At 42.8% G+C, this 25,678-nt stretch overlaps 1 long non-coding RNA gene across 2 annotated transcripts in view; it reads left to right on the top strand.

Annotated features, from left to right (window-relative positions):
* The first annotated feature begins 941 nt into the window (after positions 1–941).
* LOC133509090 (uncharacterized) overlaps positions 942–25,678 on the top strand; it is a 73,704-nt gene continuing 48,967 nt past the window's right edge. Inside the window, exon 1 of one of the 2 annotated variants that reach the window (XR_009797223.1) lies at positions 942–1,618. This is a non-coding gene — a long non-coding RNA (uncharacterized LOC133509090). The remainder of the gene's footprint in view (positions 1,619–25,678) is intronic. The other variant, XR_009797222.1, reaches the window with a different exon arrangement.

A 25,678-nucleotide genomic window follows, 5' to 3' on the forward strand; every position in this document is an offset into this window, starting at 1 on the left:
TTCGGTTTTCGAACAAATCCCTTCTCGAACCGTTTTCTGGAACCGATTGTGGTCAAGAACCGAGGCATCACTGTATATGTTCACCTGAGTCAAGTTAACGACCGGTACGCAGCCTGTACGTAGCGTACGCACACACCTGTAGCAATATGTTTATTTATTATTGTATTAGTTCAGATCTGTATTATTTTTTTTAATATATACAATATAATTCCATGCAAAACGTGACCTGCTGACTGGAAGATGATTGATGGGTCGGGGGGGGGTATCAATTGGTCCTTCCTTTTGTCCCGTTTTATGACAATAAAGTATATTATTTATTTAGTGGATTATTTCTAGTCCTGGCAGCATGGTGGATCAGCTGGAAAAGTGTTGGCCTCATAGTTCTGAGGTCCAGGGTTCGATCCCAGCCCCGCCTTTGTTGAGTTTGCATGTTCTCCCCGTGCGTGCCTGGCTTTCCTCCGGGCACTCCGGTTTCCTCCCACATCCCAAAAAGATGCAACATTGATTGGACACTCTAAATTGTCCCTAGGTGTGATTGTGAGTGCAGCTGTTTGTCTCGACGTGCCCTGCGATTGGCTGGCAACCAGTTCAGGGTGTACCCCGCCTCCTGCCCGATGACAGCTGGGATAGGCTCCGGCGCTCCTGCAACCCTCGTGAGGATAAGCGATCATGAATAGCTGGCGAGAACCCAAGTAAGTTAAAGGCTTTTTTTTTTGGGATGTCTTTTTTGTTGTTTGTTTTTTAAATAATAAATGCCTGAAATATTTCCGGTCTTTTGTGTTCATTTCTATTGTCCGCTGTCAGCTAACATGCACAAAAAAAAAGCGCGAACTCCCGCCGCGCCTCGCGTCGCGTTTCGCGGGTGACGTGCGCAAACACGACGGCGGTTCCCGTCCCGCGCGAAACCCGAACGCAACGCGGCTTTGTAGCGCTCGTCTGACAGCTGTCACTTTCCGCCACCCCACCCCACCGATTGTCAACTCGTGCGCCATCATCGTCGGGTTTGATCACCGCGCTGACAGCTCGCGCAAGTGCATCCGCGACAAAGGACGATGATAAATACGCCATTGTCGTCGCAAAGCCTCCGGGGGTGGGCGTGTGCCCCTTTGTGTTTCTTTTCTACTCGTTTGAGGGCATCCGAGTGCTTCAAGTGACTTTTATTCTGTTCCGATTGCGGTCAAGTGACTAATGTGATCAATGCAACACCCCCCCCACCTCACCTTTTGGCAATTACACGTGATAATGAATGAAAAAAGTGATGGAAAAATAGTCTGTCACTTTAGTGTGTCTGTGGGCGGAGTCTCTTGCGGCCTCCCCCTTAGCCCCACCCCCGCTTGTGATCTTCCTCATCATCATCATCAGCAGAACACATGAGAAGCCAAATTCTAAATTGTTGACGTTGAACAGAACTTATGTACTTGTTCTGTGTCCTTTGAGTACTTTTTTGTCCTCTGTTTGTCCCCTTTAAGTGTTACTTTGATTTTTTTTTTTTTCCTTCAAAATATTCTGTGGGCGGGAGCAAGAAGAAGACGTGCCAAGCGCAGCTGTGGAGAGTTCAAGTTAGTTAGCAGGAACTGCTACACAGTGAAGTCGCACAACATCAAAAGTCACGTTAATGGTAAGAAATAATTTATTTATATATGTATGTAAACTTATTTTAGTTGAGTGAGCCGTCCGCACCCAAAACTGACAACAGCCGCCGGTATGGACCCCCCAATGAAGTCGTTTAAACGAAGCTACTTACTCATGGCTACTAAGGACCACATGAGGCAGGATGATGGTTTTGGCCCGTGAAGAGCTCACTCTGAGGAAATACTGAAAGACAATAAAATGAACATTCACAGATGTATATATCACCCAAGTTCAATGAAAGTTGGAATGAATTCAAACATAAAAAAGCAAAAAGTACAAATTTTAGATAAGATAATAGTTTAAAAGGAAATAAACTCCTGGAAATATCTGGCACTGTTCCATGTTTTCTCTATGGATAGGTTTCCAATGACGTCACCGCCACCCATTAGACCAATCGGATAAATTAACGATAGAAAAAAAAATTGCGCTTCACCTATCACCTGTGTTCTCTGACCTCTATGACGCACAGGATGGCGTTATTGGAAACCTATCCATTTGAGGATAATGGCTCTTACTGTCGTTTGCTGGATCCTAAAGCTTTTGAAATAACTTGAAACCTTTTCGAGATTGCTTGATGACCACGTACTCTGTCACTGTACTCCAGTAGCTTTTTCAGGTATTTGCTTTTGAGTATTTTGTGTGGCAACGTTTACATTTTAAATAAATGTTTTTTTTTTAGCTTCTATTCCTTGAATTAAAAAAAAAGCTTTTAATATTTTGTAAAGTTAGGTACCCAATGTAAAAGATGCAAATGGGCCTAAACCATAAAATAGAACACAGAAAAAACAAGTAAGCTATCCATGCACGTATATCCTAGATAATAACGCTAAGCTAGTGGGGGCACGTTCCATGTTGGCACGAGTTACAGGCATGAAATTCAAAACAAAACGTATATCAGTTTGAATCATAGATGTATTGTTTTGGTACTGTATTCATTTGAATATAAGGTAAAAAAAAATCATTGTGGTGTTTTTGTTTTACACTGTTTTTTCTTTTCATGCATGTTTTACATTTACAATTGTATCAATCACTATGAAATTGATGTATTGTCATACCATTGTTAAAAATATCACCATAATATATTGAGTTTAAATGAGTTCTATCTTGATACCCGATTCCCCATCTATTGATCGGCACACCGATCATGATACACGTGGAATTCATTGACCATCTAAAACATGTGCAAGAGTACAGTAATACAAGTACTGCATATGGAATTGAGCCCCCTCTCTTCTCCGCTGCCAATCATTAGCTGCCAGCAGTCGTCTCTTTCCTCGCAACTATTTTGAGCGTATTGACGCGTGCCGTGCATGACAGCCACCGGTGACGGGTTCGGCTTGAGACTTCGGAAAAGAAAACGCTCCGCCGCCCGTTTTACGTGCTAAAAATGGCGACGTGACCTCCGAGGCACCGGTTTGATGAAATGACCGGATACTTTGTCTTCCTTCACTTCCTCTGACTCTTTGATTATGTCCTTTCTCTGTCAATGTGATCCAATTTTTCCATATTGTACTCCTGAGCTTGGGAGTTTTTCTGGGGCGGGGTAAAAGAAAATTTGAATCCAAACTTCTGACACCTTGCATAAGGCAAAGAAAAACATCCATCCATCCATTTTCCAAGCGGCTTTTCCTCACGAGGGTCGCGAAGTCATCTGGTCGTCGGTCGGACAACAGTGGGGAAAAAAATCTGAAGTCTGAAAATGTGTTAAAAAGCCCAACCGCATAACTTTGCCTTAAAGTCTGCTATCTTAAAGTGCCACTGTCATGAAATGGATGATTTTTAGTATTTTATTAATGGGGGGGGGGAGGCAGCCGGAATGGTCCCATCTGTTTTTTCACCACAAAAGATGATTTTTACGTATATGGGTTTTTGTCACTCCCATCATGAAAATTCTCTCGAGGGATTTGTTTTGGAGAAGAAGCAGGGAGTGACGTAAAGGACAGCGGCGCCCCCAAGTGGACTCGTTCGTTTCCATTAGTTTTACCTGCGGGAAGGTAGTGACAGGTAGGTGTGTATTCAGCTACAAAAAAAATAATAGTTTGGGGGAGGGGGACGTAATCCTCTCAAAATGTAACAAAACATCCGTGCGCATACATCAGGGGTGCTATATGTGTCGATGTACCCGTTGGCATCGAGCACGGCTTCGGCCAGGCTGGCTCATACATACCGTCTGGGAGTCTGTTGTTAGTTAGAAGTGATCCGCATATCTAAATATTGCTCAAAACGATAAGATAATATTGCCCCGGTCACTTGATGGTGAGTTGTTGCTTCTTTGAAAAAAGCTTCCATGTCCCCTTAGTAGGTGGTACAGCGTGTTTTCAATGGCGAATGTCGCGATGTGATGTAATGAACAGACGTTGCAGGCAATTTGGCGACCACTTGGTTGTCGAGTGAGACATCCCGCAACTTTGCGCATGGATGACGCGCTTTACGATCATATTTATTTTATCGTATGGACATTGAAGTGAATAATGTTATATATATATTTTTCATTACAATATCTATTTTAGAATGTTTACAGGCATGACACTTGACCTTTAAGTTGTAACACTTAGATTTGTATTTATTTTGGGGGTGGGGGGGTGCACATTTTTATTTCCGAGCATGGTCACCGGACAAATTAACACTGCGCATGGGATATGATGCAATGGCAATAATGCGATGCTGTCAGTATTGTTACAGAAATATAATGCAATACTCTCAAACCGTGAGGATTTTCCCCGACACCGTGACACAGAGTATGACTTTCTTCCCTTAGACGTACACCTCGTCTTAATACACAACCGTTGGATCATATCATCATTGGTACCATAATTCCCGGCCTACAAGCCGCATCTTTTTTCACGGTCGCTGCGCTAGTTAGCGTTAGAGCTGCTGCGTTAGCGCCGCTGTGTTAACGTTAACGCCATCGCATTAGCATTAGCGCCACCACATTAGCGTTAGCACCGCGTTAGCACCGGCGGGTTAGCGTGACTGCGGTGGCGTTAAACTGTTTCTGTGTACCAAGGCTTATCACCAGGTGCGCTATGTAGGCCGGGAATTACAATACTGTGCTATGGCAGCTCGAATTTTCATTGTTTTCTTCTTGAACAGCCATTAGCACACAGTTGCTGAATTGGGCGAACGCTTGTATCTGTGGGGAAAAATATTGCGGTAATATCAAGCATCATCAGTTTCCAGATAGTGATGTATCATAGTTTTTGTCATATAAAGTTATGCAGTCACTGTATTGCACTATTGGCTTTGCTTATTGTGATTTTCTTTTTATTTCAGGCACTTTTAATTAAACCCATTTTCACTGTTCCTGAGAAATGAACATGACGGCGTTTATTTATTTATCGATTTGAGTACCTCTGTATTACACGCGGGCCCCCTGGCCCGGTGGTATTGATCTACAAATGGAATGATCAGAATCTTGGGACAGAGTCAAATAAATCTGCGCTTCACCACTTTTATGGCCGTTGTTTTGTGTGCAAAAAAGCGCGGTACTCCTCAAATAAAGCGGTTCAAATCCGGAGTGCAGGTGGCGACCTGTGGTGCAAACTCGTGAAGGGGGGGGGTCCTGTCGATTTTTGAGCTTTTTGTCAAGGTCGTTGAAATAAGTGTCGACTGGAACGTGTTTTAATGGGTCCGCGGTGAAATATCGTCCATCGTACCGGAGAAGAAAAGGGGGATTCCTCACCAAGGAGGAGATAAATTATAACGCGAGAGGAGATTAAGCATTAATGTGCTAAAACGCTGACGACGTGAGGAGCCTTTCATGACGTTTCGTACGCTCGCGTTGTCCTTCGCGAGGTCGCTGCGGGGACCTTCGACTTTTAATCATCGCGTTTACGTGCTACATTTGCATAGCGTCCGGTTTAAAATCACCTTCAATATTTAAGAACCGGCAAGCGCAACAAATCAAAAACAACGTGGACTTGAATCCATTTTTTTTGATTGATGCAGTTGCAAGATGACGAACACAAATAAACATAATTTGCCATTGTGTCTAATTTTAAGAGGGCAAAAAATTAATAAAATAAGGTGAGAAAAATATGGAAAGTCTACACAGTCTGACAGCCGCCGAGACTTTATGCTAACAGGGAAAACGGCGTCACTACGTGTTTTCCATTTCTGTTTGCAGCAAAGCTCACCGGCAACTCGCACTTCAAGCCCACCTTCACCCTCCATTAGCCCCGACGCCACCAGCAAGGCACGGGTGACCCCCCCCCCAACCCGGGGGGGGGGGGTGTCGGCAGCCGGTGAACTCCTGTCACCGACTCTTGTGGTTTTAAAAATAAAGGCAGGCTCGCCCGAGACTAAATGCTGTATTTGGAGCCTCGTGGAGCTTGAAAGATGCCGAAGACCTGAAAGTGTCTTTGGGTTGCAGAGATCAATAGCAAACACTTCAATCCTGAGACTTTCTTTTCAAGCTGCTGGAGGACTAACTTTTGAAAACGTCTTTCATCTTATGATAGTCCGCAAAAATGTGCCGATAATCTCGAGAGGAATCTCGGTACACTTAAACGCTTTGTTTTCTTTGAAGATAGTGGTTGTAATTGTGAAAAATAGAATCTTAGTAATACCTTTTAAACATTTGAACAAAGCTGGGACCGCGTGAGGATGCTTGAGACCACGTGACCTGACGGAGACCATACTTAACCGCCAAAGACTGCCTGAGCCCACGTAAGACCAGTTGCAACCGCACTTTGACAGGAGACCACCTGGGACTAGCTGACCTGACTGAGATCACACAAAACCAATTAAGACTGCCTTGAGATGACCGAGGATCCCGCGAGACCACACCTAAACTCGAGCTGCAGTATATGAGACCAATTTAAACCGCGAGACGACCTGACAGATTTTCCGAGACTACATGAGAAAACAAGAAAATGAAGAAACTTGACCCAACTAAGATCATAAAAAAAAAAAAATAAAAGTCTGAACCCACATGAGACCACACGAGACTGCTCGAGATCACGTGAGCTGACTGAGAGAACCTGAGATCTCCTTTAACCATCGGAAACTCACACGATAACACCCGAGACTACATAAGAACCCGAGAGACTTCATGAGACCAAAGTGGAGCGACGATCCGTCCCGAAAGGATCTTTCTTTTTGGAAGTCGGCATCATCCATCCAAGACCTCGACGCCGGGGTTTCTGTTTTCCGCAAAATTGACGAGGCGGCCGTAAACAACAAGACCCCGTGGTTCGCTAATGACTACCCATGATGCTCCTGTGCTTACCGCACACGTTCCACCTGGGAGAGCGTGAGCCACTCTGGCCGTGCCTCCATTTTTGTTTTTTTTCCGCTGATCCTTATTGCGCGCAGAATATTATTAATATCAGCAGCGGCGTCTGCTCCAGGCCTTGTAAATAATAACTCGGGCCAGGCAGTAGTCGGTGAGGCCACTGCTAATCCTGCTGTTATTCCACTTTTATTGTTGCTATTTGCTTGTTGTTTCTCATCTCCTGCAGACCCAAGGCAGACGCTTCAATTATTTTCAACTTTTTTTCTTATTTTTCTCCCCCCCAACCACAAAGGCCAAATTAGTATTGAGGACCGGATGCCTTTATTTCCTTTTTGGACTCCCAATTCTGTTGCAGTCTTGTATAAAGCGCCTGAAAATAATAGAGGAAACGGACAAGTTTTAACAGATAACATCTTGTGATAGAAGGAAAAGTGAGCGTTTTGACTTTTGCTCGAGGATGAGTTCGAGTCCACCGCACACCGGGCGACGCGCCTGAAACCGACTGAATTGTGGGAGTCAGCAAATACTTTTTCATTAATTTTCGTTTCATGAATTCAATTAAAATGAGTCTATTTTCAAGAATAAAATTATCTGAAAAGATATTATAGAGAAAAAGATTTCAGATTAAAAGAATATTTTTGAGGAAAAACTAATTTGTGAAAACTACTTAAAATATTTCAAGAAATAAAGTTATATATTAAAGAAAATAGCAAATATTTTACTGGGGGAAAAGCCATAGCTTTTCAAGATTTAAAGACATTTTTGTAGGGAAAGTAAATTTATATTTAAGAATTTGGGGATTAAGGTTCAAGAATAAAAATGTTAGTTTTAATAATTTGGAAGGCAACGAGTGAAATACTATAATGATTTTTTTTAATATATTTTTGATGAAAAATATTCGTTAAAAATGCTATATAGTTGTATTTTCAAAGAAACAAGTCATACTTGAGTATTTTTTTTAAATGTTCCTGAATTTTTTTATATTATCTGAAAGAAATCTTTTTTTATAATTAATTATTTTGGAAAACTCATTTGAGAATACTTAAAATATTTCAACAAATTAAAGAGTTGTATATTAAAGAAAATAGCATATATTTTACTGGGGGGGAAAGCCATAGCTTTTCAAGATTCAAAGAAATTTTTTGTAGGGAAAATAAATTATATTTGAGAATTTGGGGATTAAGGTTCGAGAATAAAAATGTTAGTTTTAATAATTTGGAAGGCAACGAGTAAAATACTGTCATGATTTAAAATTTTTTTGAAGAAAAATATTTGTATACTATATAGTTGTATTTTCAAAGAAACAAGTCATACTTGAATATTTTTTTAAATGTTCCAGAATTTTTTTTTTTTGTATTATGTGAAATCTTTTTTTATAATGAATTGTTTTGGAAAAAGTAATTATTGCCGTCATTGCTGTATTTTTGTGATAGACGATGGCTGCCTTTTTTTTTAATTATCCTTGAGGTTTTTATTTCAATTGTTTTTAAACACATAATTGGGATTGTAAAAAAAAAAAAAAAATCTGCCTCAAAGCTGATATTTTTATATTTTTGAGGGGGAAAAAAATTCATTTGAGAAATGATTCTTCATGCAACTTTTTTTTTTTTGTGCTTTGTCATTGCGCAAATTTGAGAGGTCAATCCCGTAGGCACGAGACTCGCCGCGACGACAGCCGTCATTAGTCATCGGGCAGTTCAATTAGGACAAAGAAAAAAAAAAAAAAGAATATGGAGGGCATTTAACGATGCCGATGATGCCCCAGGCTCCGGCTGCGGGAGTAACACAGTGTTCCAAAATACCCGCTGCCACTTTGCTCGTAATTTGGCCTTGATACCTTCACTTTGCCACTCTAATAGCTTTTCAGTCTAATCAGCGGAGTCAGATTCTTCAGAGGCTGTGCGATAAGCATCGGAACCGGAGGGGACTCGAAGCTCACGTTTAGCTTTATTGATTCTCCCGCAGCTAATCAGTGTGTGCGCTCCGCAAAGTAGTACAGCGACTCAGGTATTTGCGCTCATTAAAAATGGAAAAGGTGCACCGACGACACACTTGCTTCCGAGAAACACTCGGTTGTTTTCTACCGACGAGTATTACAGCCACACCGACGAGAGGGGAAAAACATTAGGAACAGACTTCCAGATTCAAGTCATAATCATCATATGAGAAGCAATTTGTGTACCAGCAAGAAAACAGTCAACAACATTTTGGGGGGAATATTTTAGAGGAGAAAAATGTTTTTTTTAAGGAAATGTATCTTAGAGAAAATGTTGCAAAGTTTAATAACAAATCAGTTAAATACCAGGTGAAGAACAGCTCCAGAATCAGGACTTTCATGTGCCGAGCAGACCAGAAGAAGCTCATCCACGCTTTTATCTCAAGTAGACTTGACCATTGTAATGGTCTTCTAACCGGACTCCCCAAAAAATAAACCTCTGCAGCTCTGGTTCTGACCACAACAAAGAGATCACCGCATATTACTCAGTTTCTGAACTCCCTCCAATACTCATCTTTGGAATAGATTTTAAAATACTGCTACTGGTCTTAATCACTAAATGGTTTATGTCCTGGATACATGAAAGAAATGCTAATGGGAATATAAACCCGGTCATGGTCAAATAATGGACCTTTCCGACCTGTCAATCGCTCGTACAATAATAGCCAATCAGATAGCCGCATTGCCTTGACACGCCCCTCTCGTCGTATTTGTCCCACAAGCAATGGTGGTTGTCAATAGCGTGCGCTTGGAAAAGTTAATGTTACGAAGAAAATGGCCCTCTGATCCGCTTGGGGAACGTGCAATTCTGATGAAAGATATATCCGGCTAGGTTACAAGGGGACCTGGTTGATTCATTTTCCAAAGCCTAAGACACAGTTGACGAAGTGTCTACGACGGATTAAGGCTCGCGGGAGAGCGCGCGTACAACTAAACGTGGACAATATCAACAAACCCAAGGCTGTATGTTCGAATGTAATTGAAGGAGAAGTAACTTCTCTAAGTTTGATTGAATTATTTTCAGTGCAAGAGAACAACTTTCACTTTGTTAGGGTATTACTGACCTGCTGAATGAAGTGTGTCATGTTTTATGTCGAAGAGTCGAGTTAGTGATGCGTAAAATCGTGATGTCATGCAAGAGAAATGTCTATTTGCATATTTGGATAACATCGGACTTTTAAGACAGAGCACTGGGTTTGATTACGAGCTAAGTCAAATGAATACACCCACTCACTTATCAAGACTACAATATTACTCGTGATCTTTCCAAGTAAAAAGTACTCACCCTGCTTTACATGCACAGTACGATTCCACTATTTCATCCTGTTGGATTTCAATATAAAGTTTGAGAGGCGTCAAACTTTTCTGCATCGATAGTTTCGCCGTAACTCTGACCTTGCATCCTGCTCCGTCCGAAATCTTAATTCCGTGTACATATCCTTGCGTGAAATAGTTGAGACCGCTCTGTAGAACTCTCTTGGACAAATCTGATGCATTTGGCAAAAAACATATCCCAATATTATCTGGAATACGCGACAGAGAATCGATTTCAAACATGTTCTGTTCATTTTAGAAGCTTGTCGGACATGGCTAAGGGGGCGGAGCTTAAGATCACCAGTCAGAAAGGTTCATGGAGCACAGAGTCCAAAGCAAACTTGGTGAAGCAGCAGTTAGCTGCAATGCTGCGTGAAAATGGAATAAGTATAGTTTTTATGATGTAATGCGAATATACCCCTTTCATGCAACCTTATTCAACTTTCTCTGACATTAGTGGATAGGGGAATATCTCACACACACACACACAGAATCATATCAATTTTGCTGCTTTGTTTCATACATATTCCTAATCCTACTGTCTATATATTTCTGCCACAGTGTAAAACAAAAACAAAAAAGCAGCGAGAAAGCCAGCTGGTGTCATCGAGCACACGGAGCCTCTCGACCTTAACACGCGTGACACGTCCTGACGTGCTTCTGATTGCGTTTTGATGCCTCAGATGGTCGCTGTCACAGCCTTCAAAAGCGACCGAGGGCGAAACGCTGCGCGGGGGCCGCTTATTTCGTCACAAAACCGTACACGCGGCACAAACGACGCTTTCGACGCGTGCTGCCCGACTTGATGACGGGTTGCTAAAGTAGATGACAAGATAATTGCGGCCCACTAATAGTTCGTTTTTTGCTTGGCGCTGAAGACCAAAATTTGAGGTAGTCTGTTTCAAATATGGTACTACTTAAGTTTGGCTTAAAAAAATGAAGCAATTAAGGATTTGTAATATCCAAGGAGAGAATAAAAATATTCAATGAGCAGCTTCTAAAATCACTCACCAGGCCATGCCCCTGAAAGGAACACATCCCAAACATTCTCCTTTTGTACAGTCCGCCGATGCTAAAGGGGGACAAAAAGGGCGACTTTGACTGACTCCTGAAACCGGGAAATGTTCTGGTTGCCTTCGTCCCAGCACATTTTGCGTTAGCCGCTTTCGCACAGTCCAGCAACTTTACAAAGAGCAACCTTTGACAGATGTTGGTCTTGGGTTTGCGACTATGAAGCGGGGAAATTCGCCTCTAAGCGGTAAATTGACCACTCGCCTTCATCCCACCCGGTTCTGTGTCACCCCCTTTCACGTTGTCCAGCTTTGGCGGATTGGTTCCCGTTTCTTTTTCTACGTCTTCTAGACAGGAAATTTTCCGGTCACCTTTGTCCCACTGCATTCCCCATCAGCCCCTTTCACACAGACAAAAGCCAGTTTTCCCTTTCAACCCTGGAAGCTTGTCTCTGATGCTGTGCAAGTTTGGGTGACCTTTCACCCACATAAGTCTGCGTTTGCCCCTTTCACCCAATTGAGCCACACGGCGGGTTACTTGGTTTTCTGCCTATGATCCAGAAAATGTCTCCGAAGTTGGGGAAAATTGCAGAACGTCATGGTCAGCACATTTCACGCAGACAAAAGTCGGTTTTGCAAAACAGACCCCTCCCTATCTTCGGTTTTTGCCTCTCCAGCCTGGAAGCTTGTCGCTGACAAGTGTGGGTGACCTTTGACCCACAGAAGTCTGCATTTGCCCCTTTAATCCATTTGAGCCACATGGCGGGTGCAAACTTTGACAAATTGGTGTCTTGGTTTTCTGTCTATGATCCAGAAAATGTCTCCGAAGTTGGGAAAATCGCAGAACGCCATGGTCAGCCCCTTTCACGCAGCCGCCAACTTTGACAGATTGTTGTCCTGGGTTTCTGCCTCTGAAGGCTGCAAATTCTCTGGTCACCTTCATCTCACCCCTTTCGACTGCTTACGGCTACGCAGGCGGAAAAAAAAGATGTCGGCCTCCCGCAGTGTTTATTTTCCACTCAAGTGTCTTTTCACGCATGTCAGGAGAGGGAGGTGACTTTTTTTCCCCCTGTTGGGCTTTTATTGCCTCTGCTCGGGAGCGAGAGTCAGGTTGGGCTTTAGCGCTCGCACAGAGAGAAGCCTGGCAGGCTTTATTCGACAGGGATACCGGTCCGGCCAAGCCGGCGCGCTTTTGGCAGCCTTCTCCATCAGCGTGAATGCCAACATCTCCGCGTTTCTGGTGCGGACGGTGAAATGCCGGAAACGCGTCCTGGCCACTGGCGCGGTTTAGCTAATGGCTAACTGGGCGTCACTCGTGCATTTACACGAAAGGTCTTAATGCCCAATGCAATATATCATCATATGTATCTCAAATGTACCCTCGTATGTGATTCCTATAAATCAATAATGTATCATATTTACACCACATGTACAGCTAATCTATCAATGGTATACTCAACTCTATTCTACGGTATTCCCATCATATTTGTTCGTACACCTCAAATGAACCGTCTTCCCATTTATTGCAGGTACCTCAAAGTATCATATCTGCATCCTATTTTATGTTCTATACAATGCTGATGTACCCTGTGAAACAATTACAGTACTGTTGTATCCACCCGAGTATCCATATTTCCCATACAGAATATTTGATCTATTCCGCAAATGTACCATGTTTGCTAATGTACCATGTTTGCTGTAACATCGCATTTTCAGATATTTCTTAATACCTGATTTCTACCGTACCATTGTTACCGTAATTCCCGGCCTTACCGAGCACACCTGGTTATAAGCCTCAGCCAGTCCATTTGTAAAGGAAATACCATTTGGTACATACATACGCCGCAGCTGTGTAAAAGCCGCAAGTGCCCACATTGAAACCCACATTGAGAGATATTTACAAAGAAAGGCGGTAAACGGTAAAAAGTTTAACGCCTGCGCCGCCATGCTAACGATGACCCCATGCTAATGCTAACACCACACTAACAGGGCCGGTTTGGAAAAAAAAAAAAAAAAAACATACCGGTAAAAATCACTGAGACGCGGCAGTAACACGCGAGTGCAGTACTAACAGAGCCGGACCGGCAAAAGTCACTTCCTCGGCATATGTATTCCACCGGTCTCTCTCTTACCTTTTCCGCTCGAGTGCCCCCTTGCAGCCCTTAGAAAAAAATGTTGCGGTTTATCGGCCAGAAATTACAATATATCTTAATTTAGTATTGATTGTGAATATTTCAGTCGTGCAGATCGTTTTCATTCTCGATGGCAACCGATCGATTCCGGTTGTTTTAGAAGATGTTTCGCCTCTCACCTGAGCAGGTTTCATCGAGGCTGTGTATGATCAGCACGTTGCGGTCCTACCTCGCCTCGTTCCCGACACTTTTATTGCATCACGTTTCATAGTTTACTGTACGTACCGTACATCGTATCATATCGACACGCTATTTAATTCGTGACGCGTTTACGTCACATCAGCTGCATGTCCCTCGACTGTAGCGTCCGATCGTGTACTGGATTCCACGCCTGCCGCTGGAAACTCGGCTTAGCCCTGATGGCGACTTGTTGTAATTGAAGACGCCGAAGAATGTGCAGCCCTTGCGCTGACAAGCTGGCTGGCGTGAGGAGATACAAGTGTGTTCCCTGGGGAGCATGTTTTTCTTTTTAATCCTTTTCCTCCCCCCCCCCCACCCCCCAGGAAATAGACAATTTTGCCTCTGCCAGTGTTTGTAGCAGGAACACCCGGTTTGAGCATAGACACACCGCTGAATAGAAACGCGCGCTGTACGCGTTTTGTGTATGGCCGGTGATGAAACTGGGTTTAATCTGGATGCAAACACGGCACAAATGAAAACATAGCGGCAAAAAAATTGAAACGGGAATCTGATGAAGATGAGGAAAGCCAGATAGGTTTTGTCGTGGTGTGACGTGACCGGTCTCCCTTTGCGCATTCGAGAATGGAATTAGCGATGGAATTCAAAATGTGGGTTTTCCAAGTACGGCTTCGAGTTGGGGTTTTGATTTTTGGGTTTCCAGATGCAGTTTCAAGGCTATTTTAGGGTTTCAAATTAGGGATTCGAGCCTGGGGTGCAGTTTAAAGTTAGGGTTTTTAGTCTGGGTTAGAGGGTTCAAGCAAGATTTAGTGTCGCAAAGTGAGGTTTCAAGCCTGTTTTAACCTTTTTAAAGTTACAATTTTAGGGGTTCAAGCCTGGGATTCGGGTTTAAAGCCTGTATTTAAATTTTAAAGAATATTTTAGAATTTGGGGTTCAGGTTTCCAAAGTAGGGGATTAAATCAGGGTTAGTGTTTCAAACTGTGATCAGGCTTTCTAATTAGGCTTCCTCGACAGGGTTTATGGTGTCAAATTTGGGTTTTGAAGACTTTACATTTTTAAAAAAATAGGTTTCAGGAGAGGGTTTAGGTTTTAAACCAGGATTTAGTGTTTCAACCCTGACTTGAGGTTAAGGGTTGAGTTCAAGTCGGGGTTTATGACTGTTTTTTAAACTTTTCAAACAAATTGGGGACTGTAGATTCAGGGTTCGGAATAGGGATTTTCATCAAGTTTTAAGATTTCAGACCATGTTTAAGGTTTCATGTTAAAATTAAGGGTTTTAAATGAGGGTTCCAGGACAGGGGTAGGGTTTCAAAATGGGCTTTCAACAGTGTTTGTTTCATTTTAGAATTTCATGATTAGGGTTCAAAACCAAGATTTTGAAGCCAAGGTTGCCCTTCAAATTGGGTTTCAGAAGATGGTTAAGACTTCAGATTCTGGTTTCAAGCCAAGTTCAGGGTTTCAAAATATGGTTTCAAATTGGGGCTTCAAGCCTGGTTTATTGTACCAAACAAGGTTTAGGGCTTCAAGCAGGCCTTTGGGTTTCCACACTGGACTTGAAATCATAACCTTAATCTTTTAATCTTATTTATTTATTTTTTGTGCTGCTTATCCTTACTAGGTTCTGAGAGGATATGCAAAATCCACATGGAAAAGTTGAAACCCAGATTCGAACTCCCAACCTCTCTTAATATTTTGATGCCCGTAAACACTGCAAGCTGTTCACTATTACGGCGCTGAGATGAGACTGTCGGGGAAGTGCGACATGGTTTCTGCTTGCTGTTTACAAGCACGCCGTCCGTCCCAGCGAGCGAGTCAATCAGTTCAGCCAGTCGGCAAAACGAAGTCCAAGGTGAACAGTCAACATGCCGCCATTGATTAAGCCGGCGGGTCGGTCTCGCGAGGACCCCCGCCACGCGTCACGGGCGATCACGTCGGCGCCGCGTTTGATACAAGGAGACTCTTTCATCCCGGCCGGGGCGGCGGGATTAGCGGGGTCAGACGAGGACCAGCCTCCTCCATCTGGGAAGTCGACTTCACTCACGGTTTGAGCACATTCGGGGAAACCAGTGTCGAGGCAGGTGAAGGGTTTTAAGACAGAGGCAGGGTTTGAAGGTACGATTTCAAGATGGGGTTTGGGTTTCCATATAGGTTTTTGAGGTAGGTGTGGTATTTCAAAGTGATTTTGAAGCAAGGCTTACGGGTCTAAATCTGGTTTTTATGGGAATTTTCAAGTCAGAGTTATGTCTTGGAGCCGGAGTTGGAGTAGCAGTGTGACAAGTGGCTGCCACATTTTTGGAATTTTCTATAAATATTGAATAAGGACTTCAAACACCTCGAACACAAATTCTGGGGAAAAAAAAATAAGGGACTAAAATACATGAGCTGTCCAACTCCTCTTCCCAGCAATAATTCATTCGCGCTAGTTAAGTCGAGTTTTTAGACCAAGCGAAACGTCACGTTAGTTTTGACGGTTTGATTTGGCAAACTCAGAATTTGTTTTTTGGAAGATTTTTAACTAAAATTGCTCAGCCAATCCATGAAGGGGTTCCCTAAAACCCAAACGGTCGAAGAGATGTTGAGAAATAATCTGGTTGTGTTGTTTTACTCTTATTCAAAGGCATTTGATGATCTAATATTTTATCGGCAATATCACACAGATGTTACCGAAAAAGACAACTTTTCAACCACAGACGAAAAATGTATTTTTCCAGAACGCTTCGTGGTGCATTGTACTCCAGGTTGAAGCACTGGGACAGAGTCATTTTCGGATTAGAATTGGTTTTAAGTCTAGGTAAGGGTTTCAAAGTCGAGTTTTAAGACAAGTTTAGTGATTCAAGTTAACATTTTAAAATTGGGTTGGGGGTTCAAAAGAAGGATTTTCATCCTTTGGGTTTCAAGACAAGATTCATGTTCAGGCTTCCAGAGAGTTTGAGGGTTTCCAACGAAACCAGGTTTTGTGAAACATGGAACCTTGAGTTCTGTGGTTTTGGGAATCTCTGCTCCTCTTGTCTGCTGCACTTCGGACGAAACAATTCCCGGGCTGCTGCTGTTACTCACCAGCCGGGCTTCCTTCAGCCTGGCTCTCAAAACTTCTCCAGTCAAGGATGAAGCAGCTGACTGTCTCCATTTTATTTTAAATGGACACCCCCCCCCCCCCCCCCACTGAAATTGTCTCCATGAATAACCCATCCTCATTTATATACAACCTCTCGTCTTTAGCATATTCATGAGGGCAGCCACTGCTTAAACATGCCATTAATGCGTTCAATAAATAACGTCAATTCATGAGAAATGACCCAAGCCGACACCGCCAAACGCCACCAAACTATTTTTTTTTTTTTTTAATAACTATTAAGTCACACAGGTGACAAATTGTAAACAGGTTGATTCTGGTGGTGTTTTCTCTTGAAATGCCAGCCATGTGTTTTTCTGCGGCCTGATTAAAAACTGTTTTGCGCGTACAAAATGTGAACGTTTTTATGCAACATTAGTGTGTAAATATAATCAGTTATAAGTGCAGAAATGAAACAGGAGTTCCAGTTTCACGGTTTTAAATTAGGCTTTGAGTTTTACGTTATGGTTTCAGAATTCTAAGTGGGGTTTTTAAAGACTGGAAGGGTTCCAAGGTGTTTCAGGTTCTGGGCATTTTTTGAAGCAATGTTCTGAGTTTCGTATTGGGATTTAAAGACTGTTCAAATGTTGAGCAGTTCTTATGATTGTAGCACATTGTATTTAATATCCACCAGACGTGTCGGCTGTACAGCGCTCGCATCGGACAAAAAGTCCGCTGCGGGACTGCCAATTTCCATTGGAAGAAGCGAGCTGGCTCGTGATGACATTGGACGCACGGCGTCGCGCGACTGAACGGTCGCGCCACATTCGCCGCTTCTGGCCGCGTCCGACATCAGTTGGCGCGTCCTCGCCGACCGCTTCGGGCCGGAGCGCCAGCGAGGCTGTTTTCCAGACTGGAGGGAAGAAGAGTCTCCGATTTAGATTCGGGTGACATCTGCTCCCGGGGAACGCTCAATATGTCTTCCAGCTGGGGCGCAACATGTTGACATTTAACCCCCTCATACGTACATCTGTGAATTCTCGCAGGGTAGAAACCGTACCAAGGCTTGAAATGTTAGTTCTAAACAGTAACTCAAAAGTCTTACTTTGAAACCTCACCACCTTTTTTGAAAAGTCTAAACCAGACTTCCTAATTTGAAACGTTAACAGTAGTTTTCAAATCTAATCCAGGGTTGAAAACCTGAACTTGAACCCCAGTTTTTTTTTTTTTTTTTTTAAAGACGGGTTTGACACCCCGACCTAAGCTCAGAACCCTGAATTTGAAAATGGAACCTAGGTTTCAAACACTCACCCAGACTTGGATCACAAATTTGAAACACCAACCAAGGCTTGAAACCTTAACGTGAACCTCACTCTTGTTTGAATCCCTATTCCATATTTGACACCCTGACTCAAGATTGGAACCTTTATTTGAAACCCTAAGCAAGACCAGAAACCCTGCTTTGAAGCCATAACAGTGGGACAAAGCCCTGAACTTTCAAACCAGTTTTTGCTCACAAAACTGGTCAAGACTTTGAAACCCAGCACATTGTCTTGATTCATACAGAAATGAATTTGGGCCATTTCTTCTTGGTTCACTTATCAATCCAGTAAAAAAAAAAAAAAAATGAAACTTAACAGACAATATGAATCCCAAGAACGCTGTAAACCTGGACCACCTGGGGAGTAACGCGCTTTTAAAATACATTTCGAGGAATTGTGCAGACTCGTGTGCAAATGTGCTCGTTAAAAGAGTGAATTGGTTTTTTATACCTGTGGCGCCTTAATTGCACTCATGTCATTGATTGAAAACGAGCGATGTTACGAGCGTCAGAAAAGGCGTTTGCGGGGGTAATCGATGGTTCCAATCCTCGGGGTGTCGGAAACGTATAACTAAGACTCTGACCATCTGCTTCCTCTCCGGTTAAACTCAGGTTCTGAATAAACTGGTTGGTAATGTCGGATTTCACATCTTGCCCTATTCACACCTATTAACTATTTCCATCTTTTTTTTTTCTTTCTATATTTTTTCCTCTTTTTTTATTTTTTTGATGCACGTGCTTGAGAAGCCGACCAATGACAGCGTAGCTAATCCAAATAAGGAAACCAAAGAGTGGATTAATTTATGCCGACTGAGATAATGGCAAAAAAAATAAATAAATAACCGTGGCTTGTTACCATACTTTGAAGACCTACCTCTGGCTTGAAACCTCAATGTGAAACCCTAACCCTTTCTTGAAACCCGACTCTGAAATCCTAATCCTGCTTTAAAGACCAACTGTGAAAGTAGGGCTTCTCTAAACCAAAATCCAGTCTTGAAAACTCCGTTTAAATCTTTAATCCTGTCTTGAAACCCCGATTTGAGAAATCTCATCACAAACTTGGACCGCTCCTTTAAAAACGCAGCATTTTCTTTAAAGCTTTGACCCTTGTGAGGATAAGCAGCTCTGAAAATGGATGGATGGATCTTGAGACCTCAATCCCAACCCTGACTTGAAACCAAAAATCAGGCTCAAAACCTTCATTTAAAGCCATAACCATGTCTTGAAACTTCAATTTTAAACCCTGATCCTGTCAAGAAACCTGACTTTGAAACCTTCGCACTGGCTTCAAACCTACTCCAAAATCCAAACCCCCGCTTCTACCTTTAACCCAGGTTTTAAACCACAAATTGTGAAAACCGAGCTCAACCTGAATCTCTAATTCCGTCTTGAACCCCGACTTTGAAACCCCAAAACTTTCTAGAACGCCTAGCCCAGGCTTGAAACCTGAATTTCAGTTGGTTTGTTAAAAAAAAAAAAAAAAAATTTCAACATTGTTTTGACAAAAAAAAAAATGAGCAAAAACTACCCGTCCTTGAATGAGCATGAATATTTTCAGTTTTACAGGAACAAAATGTGCGTATCCAGGTGTCTTGTCAAATGTTTGCGATACAAAGAACTCATTTTGAATGACGTCAATATCTTTGTTGAACGGACGGGATCTGAAAAGAGGAAGTGACTCACATCACTTGGGCTTCAATTTCATTGTCTTTTTTTTTTTTGCGCACGGCCAGGTTGAGGATTGTGCGTCACGGGCGAAAGGCTTTCAGCTTCGCATCCTCATTTGTGCTCGCAAGTCGGCATTGATAATTGTTGTACTCTAATTTGAAGATCACGTTGGAGTTTTTACATCCCCGGCGACTGACTCAACTCGCCATTTTTTTTTTTTTTTTCCCAAAATGAAAGCTCTCGTTCAGAAGATTTAGATTAGATGTGTCAAACTAGTTTTTGTCGAGGGCCACATTGTACTTATGCTTTCCCTCAAAGGGCCATGATGACTGTGAAACCCTAAAAATATTTAATCGCCCCATCATATTTACATCAATTTATAAACTATTTTTGGAATCAGAAATCAAGGGTAGTGAGTTTTTCAACTATTTTTCACGTTTGGTAATTCAAAGAATGTTATCATTTATGGTACATGACAATTTGAAATGTTGGGCTACATTTTCACATGAACCAAACGAGATTTGCCTTTGCGGGCCCACATGAAATCATGCGGCGGGCCGGATATGGCCCCCGCGCTTTGAGTTTGACACCTGTGATTTCGCTCAACATTGGTGAGTATATTGTTGGTTTTTCTGTTATTTCAGCCACTTTTTAAATATTTGGTTGATTAAGCCGGTTAATTTGATGTCTTAGTTGGTTTGTTTAGCAATTGGTTAATTTCGTCAGCAAATTAATCAATTAGCTGTTTAATAAGTATGTCAATTACTTTGTCTTTAGTTTGGTCTGTTAACATGTCAGTGATTTAGGTATTTTAATTTATTGGTTGGTCATCAATTAGTTCTTTAGTATAGCCTGATAGGTAGTTTGTGTATTCGTTAGTCAGACTACTGTAAGATGATGCTATCTGTGTGCAAGTTTTAAATTATTCATGCCCCAGGTTAGGGTCTCCGACGAGAGTTTTGAGTCAGTTGGGATCTCAAGTACTGGTCAGTATTTTAAAGTTGAGAGTTTTCGGAATGCAGGCACTGTGATTTGACGGACGCGCCATCGCACTTGCAAATCTGCACATTTGAGCACAAAATAAAATCAAGCGTGTAAATTTTGTTACGAGTAGAAATACATAGATACTGAAAGACGTCACTTATTTTGTTAATCTTGACCAATGTTCCCACTAAGCTGCGCTACTGCGCAATTACGCACTCATCGCACATGAAAACCGATCCAGCGTAGTGAACCTCAGCCTACTTCTACTTCCTAGTTTTTACCTGACACCACCCTCCTCTGCTCTTAAAGGGGTACACTCATAATTACAAACAGAACACACACACCCGCAACTTTATATCTGCGGGCATGACTGACCACACCCGTACATTTTTTAAACGTGAGTGACTGGGAATGGGCCAGGGTTTCAAATTGGGGTTCCAAACCAGCGCTGAGATTTCAAATCGGAGTTTCGAACAAGTCAAAAGTTGGTGTTTCAAGGCAAGTTTCGGGCAAACTTGAGGGTTTCAAGCAACCGTTGAGTATTTCAAATCGAGGTTTCGAGCCAACGTTAGCGTTTCAAGGAAGGGTGGAGTGCTTTTCTTTCAGAAAGGGGTTTTGCACGGACCGAGATGTCACCGAGCGAGCCGTAGACTTTCTTTTGCGTGGCGATGATTTCTAGTCATTCAGCCGATTTCTATTGTGCAGTGTGGCATTTATCATAAATAACTGACAAGGAATAATCGACTTACCGCGGTCGGATGGATACGTTGTGGGTGCCGGAGCGTGCCATGGACATTTTTTTTTAAATTATTTTTTAGTACTTTGTAAGTCATTTTTATTGGTTATTTCAACTGCAAGATTGACTTTGCGTGTGCGAGAAAGCGAAAAAGGCCGACCGTCTGCACGGTTGACAGAAGAGTGAGGCCGTTTTTTTTTTTTTTTTTTAAAGCCACTCTCACTTTAGCCCTCAATCGGTTCTGCTGCTTGTTGCCTGGCAACTACAATCCTCCTTTGAAAAGAGAGTCTTCCTGGCCACAAACATCACTAAAGATGCATTCGCATTCCACGTCTCGCGCTTATCGACAGCAACACAATGGCGTCCCTTTTGAGGCAACAACTGGAGTTTCTTTTAAATTTGTTTTTTTTTTTTTTGTTTTTTTTTTTTCCGCCGTTGATTCTTTTGTAGTCAGTGTGCATCGGCGAGATAATGGCTGACAAATAACTAGTTTACTCCAGGCTTAAGTGTAATGGTTGCAGTTGTGGAGGTAGTTGATTGTTCCCTCGGCATTGGAGCCGCTCTGCCGTTAAGGGCCTGTTGGGAAAGGCACTCGAAGGGGAATCGCGAGCGTACGCTGTCCATATTTGACATTCCTGTACAAATACTGTACGATATGCTGTTTATATAGCGTCCCTGTATATGAAGCTCATCAGTTCTCAAGATAGAAAACCCTTAAAGTTGTCAAACACCCATGTTTTGTTTTCTTTCCGGTTGATGCGACAAGCTAATTACCCGCTATTTGGCAAATTTTGGTGACTTATAGATGTTTCAAAAAAGTACAATATTCCACATTATTGATGATAACCCTAACCTTGTACACCAGAAATAAAATAACTCGAAATAATCCCAAACGACAATTTCTTGGCCACTCGATGCAAATTTCAAGATACGACCGTAATTCCCGGCCTAAAGAGCGCACCTGGTTATAAGTCTCATCCTGTACATTTGTAAAGGAAATACCATTTGGTACATACTTACGCCGCAGCTGTGTAAAAGCCGCAAGTGCACACATTGAAACCCACATTCAAACGCGAGATATTTACAAAGACGGTACACAGAGTTTAACGCTAGCAAAGCACTAGCACAGCGCTAATGCTAGTGCGAATGCTACCGCCACGCTCAAGCTAGCGATAACGCTAACAGGGCTGGTTAAAATAAAACTTACCGGTAAATGTTACTGAGACACGCCAAAACACGAGACACACGAACACAAAAAAACGCAGCAGCAACACGCTAGCACAGTGCTAACGCTAGTGCAGTGGTAACAGGGCCGGTAAAAGTCACTTCCTCGGCACACAGGTCTCATTCTTAACTTTTCTGCTTGAGTGCCCCCTTGCGGCTGTTAGAAAAAACAATGCACAAATTAGCCGCATCACCGCATAAACCGCAGGGTTGAAACAGTGTGAAAAATGTCGCGGCTTGTGGGCCGGAAATTACGGTGCTGTACTGTGCAGCAAATACGTTGTACGGCACAGAGTCTCGAAACCTTTTGAGTCCAAATCAGCACGAATGATCAAAGCTGTTGTAAAGTGCAGTCGGTCGGCGATGATTTCAGCCGCCAAAAGGATTGTAGGCTGGGAATTACGGTAAATGATAATTTTCCCGCCATCCTTCCATTGATCCATTATCAGAGCTACTTATCCTCACAAGGGTCACAGGAGTGCTGGAGCCTATCCCAGCTATTTTCGGTCAGAAGGTGGGATTCATCCAGAACTGGTCGCCAGCCAATCGGAGGGCACATAGAAACAACCATTCACAATCACACCTAGGAGCAATTTAGCGTCTTCAGTTAACCTACCACCCATGTTTTGGGGATATGGGAGGAAACCGGAGTGCCTGGAGAAAACCCACACATTCACCAGGAGAATGTGGAAATTCCACAAAGGCGGGGTTTGAACCCTGGTCTTGAGAACTGTGAGGCAGACTCTCTAACCACCGTTTTACCACATATTTTAAGAGCCATCTATCCATTTTCTTTGCTGCTTATCCTCACGAGGGTCGCGGGGAGTGCTGGAGCCGATCCCAGCTGTCAACGGGCGGGAGGCGGGGTACACCCTGAACTGGTTGCCAGCCAATCGCAGGGCACATCGAGACAACAGTCGCACTCACAATCACACCTATGGGCAATTTAGAGTGTCCAATTAATGTTGCGTGTTTTTGGGATGTGGGAGGAAACCGGAGTTTCTGGAGAAAACACACACAGGCACCGGGAGTATTTGCAAATTCCACAAAGGTGGGGTTTGAACCCTGGTCCTGAGAACTGTGCAGACGCTCTTAACCTCCGTTTCACCGCAAATTTCAAGATGCTAAATGAAAATGTTCCCGCTACTTGACATCAAAAAAATTTTGGGTCCTTTTCATTTTTCTTTCATATTATTTTCTCTGGCGGCACGGTGGTGCAGCTGGTAAAGCGTTGCCCTCACAGTTCTGAGGTCCCGGGTTCAATCCCGGACCCCCCTGTGTGGAGTTTGCATGCTCTCCCTGTGCCTGCGTGGGTTTCCTCCGGGTACTCCGGTTTCCTCCCACATTAATTGGACACTCTAAATTGCCCCTAGGTGTGATTTTGAGTACGGCTGTTTGTCTTTATGTGCCCTGCGATTGGCTGGCAACCACTTCAGGGTGTACCCCGCCTCTTACCCGTTGACAGTTTTTTTTTTTTTTTTTTTTTTTTTTTTTTTTCCCCCCTCTTACGCAGTAATTTTGCGACTGCTTTCTATGGGGCGGAGTCTGCAGTAAAGATTATTATTATTATTCGGAATGTCCGACCTGAACTTCGGAACGTTCAGGAAGTCAGGCTCGGTTATTCGGCGCGCCTGGAGCAGGACCGGCGTGGTTCTGTTCCTCGGTTTACCGTTCACGTGCCGTGGATGTATTCGGTCAATTTTGCATCGGTCATAAATTCCAAGACTGCACGAACGCGATGCCTCTCGGAAGATTTGAACATTCTAGCGCACGCGTGATCAGTGCGCAGTTTTTCAGCGTGGTGTCATTTTCAAACTTCTAGATTTCAAAGTTGCTTTAAGAAAAAAATAAATCATAATGTTGTCATTTTCAGACGAGATTGCGCGCACCTGGGCGCGGTACAGTCTGAACAGCCCCTCGCAGCCTTTATTAAGTAAAGATGAAAGTAGCGCATACTTGACATTTTATTTGAATGCGCGCGTGCCGGCAGCGCAAGTAAACAAGAGGAATGACTTTTCATCGCTGTTGACAACTGAGATATTGTCTCCGACCACTCTAGCAAAAAATAAAAATAAAAAATGGCGCCAACGCCACATGTGGTCCTCATGTTTGCAACATTTTAATTTCCTGCACCGTGCAGGGAAGAGAGAAGAATAATGGACACTGCAGCCGTGTTTTTTTTTTTCATGCTGATGTATTGCTAACGTGTACTGCAGGTGTTATTTTTTTGGGACTAATGTTGGCAGTTTTCAACTATTTTCTAATCATACAGTGAAGAAAATAAGTATTTGAACACCCTGCTATATTGCAAGTTGGGCTCCGTAAGAAGATATCAATTTTCTGGCGTGGCCTCGCCAGTCTCCAGACCTAAACCCAATAGAAAATCTTTGGAGGGAGCTGAAACTCTGTGTTTCTCGGCGACAGCCCAGAAACCTGTCTGATCTAGAGAAGATCTGTGTGGAAGATCTGGAGTGGGCCAAAATCCCTCCTGCATTGTGTGCAATCCTAGTGAACAACTCCAGGAAACGTTTGACCTCTGTAATTGGAAACAAAGGCTACTCTGCCAAATATTAACGTTGGTTTTCTCAGGCGTTCAAATACTTATTTCCAGCTGTATCACACAAATCGTGAAAAAAATCATAGATTGTGATTTCTGGATTTTTCTTTTTTGATTATTTCTCTCAAAGCGGACGTGCACCTACGATGAAAATTTCAGAGCCCACCATGATTTTGAAGTGGGAGAACTTGCAATATAGCAGGGTGTTCAAATACTTTTTTCTTTCACTGTACACCATAGCTACACGAGTAGCTCCTTATCAAAACAATGCAATTGACTGCGTTATTAAGACTACATGAATTCATATTTAACACGATTGCGGTGGGCATATTGTGTGCGGCTCGCTCCCGACAACTGTTAAACTTCTCCAATTGCCCACCGCTGACATAGAACATTCAGCGTTGCCACAAAACAAAAAAACAAAAATGTTAGCGATCAGATGTTAATTTCATGATACTAATTGGCCTGCTCGTGAACAGACCTGTTTATTACCAGCGTCGAAGATAATCTCATTTTTATATACTGTAGACTGTTAAAAAAGAAATGGACAGATTTTGTTGGCTACTGGATGCAAATGTTACGACGGTAAATGCTAATTAGCCCGCAAGTTGACAATA

The sequence above is a fragment of the Syngnathoides biaculeatus genome, chromosome 11, assembly GCF_019802595.1.
Source record: "Syngnathoides biaculeatus isolate LvHL_M chromosome 11, ASM1980259v1, whole genome shotgun sequence".
In the NCBI taxonomy this organism is placed as follows: Eukaryota; Metazoa; Chordata; class Actinopteri; order Syngnathiformes; family Syngnathidae; genus Syngnathoides; species Syngnathoides biaculeatus.